A 2,141-nucleotide genomic window follows, 5' to 3' on the forward strand; every position below is an offset into this window, starting at 1 on the left:
ATTTGTAGTAGCTTTATTTGTAATAGCCAGAACCTGGAAACAACCCAGATGTCCCCCAAGTGAAGAATAGAAACAGAAATTGTGGAACACATGCACAATAGAATATAACTCAGCAATAAAAAACCAAGGAAATCATGAAATTTGCAGGTAAATGATAGGAATTGGAAGTGAGCTATACCAGAAGCAGAAAGACAAATATGGTATATACCCACTCATATAGACATATAGTATAGGATATACCTTCTAAAATCTGCACACCTAAAGAAACTAATTAGGAGGGAGGACTCTGGCTAAAATGCTCAATCCCGATCCCAAAAGACAAAGAGGATGAACATCAGAAGGAGGAGAAAAGAGGGCACAAATACAATCCTGCAACAGAGGGCCTCTAAAAGGCTCTGTCCTTTAGATTATCATAGCAGATGCTGAGACTTATGGCCAATTGATGGGCAGAGTGCATGGAATCTAATGAAAGACGTAGGAAATAGTAAGATCTGGAGAGGACAGAAGCTCCACAAGGAGAGCAACAGATCCAAAAAATCTGAGCAAAAGAAACTTTCCTGAGAGTCATACTCCAACCAAGAACCATGCATAGAGATAACCTAGAATCCCTGCACAGATGTAGCCCATGATAATTCTGTGTCTAAGTGGGTTCCATATTAATTGGAACACGGCCTACCTCTCACTTAAACTGATTGGCTGGTCTTTGAAAACCATACCCTGATTGAGGAGCAGCCTTAAAAGGACACAGAGGAAGACAATGCAGCCACTCCTGATGAGATCTTATAGAATAGGATCAAAAGGAAGTGGATTTGGGAAAGGGCCTGAATGGACAAGGGGGAGTGATGGTGGGATTGGGAGGGGAGAATGGATGGGTTTATGGGGAGATACAAAGTGAATCATGTGTAATTAATGCAAATTAAAATGAACAAATATTAAAAATATATAATTCATTTTGGAGTTATAATATAGAAGGATGTGCTTGGAGGTTGATATGACAATAAAAGTGACCAGAAACAATGGAGTATCTATCTCTTATTCTAGGTCAATTTAAATCCTTTTTTTTTTTTTTCTTTTGGTCTCGGACTCTCTATTTCTGAATCTTTTTCTCTAGCTCTTTTTTCCTCTCTGTCTCACTTGGTCACCCTCTCTCTGAAAGCAGCTTGTTGTTCAGTATGAAAAGCTCTCAGATTTGCTGAAGGACTACAAGATAGCTGCTTGCTGACACGAAATCCTGGATTGTCTCTGTAAAAATATAAGCAACGTCCCAATTAAATGCTTTGTTCAAGGTTTGACAGGGAGTGTTTTCCCACTAAGTAATTCACTGATTGAGGATTTATCTGTGCATTTAACAAATAATAAAGGAGTCTGTGATAATGTGAAACTCAGCTGTTAAGGACACGTGACTTTATTAATGACTACTTGAAAAACAAATCTGTGAAAGCTTTCCTGAACTAAGAGTCTTGGACACAGGAACTGTCATCTCTGGGTTGTGTGCTTTCAGCTGCCCAGAGTGAGGCATGTAGAGCTGCTCAGACTTTCTCTTAAGCATGCTATCTACTTGGACCATTTAATAATTGTCTCCTGAAACATTTACTGGTTTTCACCTGTTTCATGACATCATTCTGCCTCTCAGGCAATCAACTCCTGAACTAATCTTGAAGTTTCCATGGAGGTGAGCAAACAAATTTTTCTCAGTGTTCAGTAAATCTGATCCTGTGCACACATGACTTTTTCTTGTGAAACCCAAGAAGCCTGTATCTCATCCCTTTATCCAAATCCCACACCTTTACTCCTGTTTAGCTCTGTAAAAATGTCAAGTAGGAAATAAAACTTTAATGTTTATTTAACTGGACAGCTTCCTAACTAGGGAACTTGAAAGTGATGTGGGATTAAGAGGAATGTACCCAATGACAAGGCATCTCCTACTGTGGTCTTGAATCTGAAATTTCATAGGTTGTGACTTTGTACAGAGCAGTTACTCACATCCTCATTAAACATCCCTTCACATTCTTATTAATATTATAGGATGTCAGGGTCTCGGGTTTCATGGAGTATTGAGTTTATAAGAGCAGGTAAAAGAGAATGAAAGCAGACGATTCTTGGGACTCCTTTGTCTGAATCAGAGAAGATTAGTGTATGAA

Source organism: Meriones unguiculatus (genome assembly GCF_030254825.1).
Source record: "Meriones unguiculatus strain TT.TT164.6M chromosome Y unlocalized genomic scaffold, Bangor_MerUng_6.1 ChrY_unordered_Scaffold_42, whole genome shotgun sequence".
In the NCBI taxonomy this organism is placed as follows: Eukaryota; Metazoa; Chordata; class Mammalia; order Rodentia; family Muridae; genus Meriones; species Meriones unguiculatus.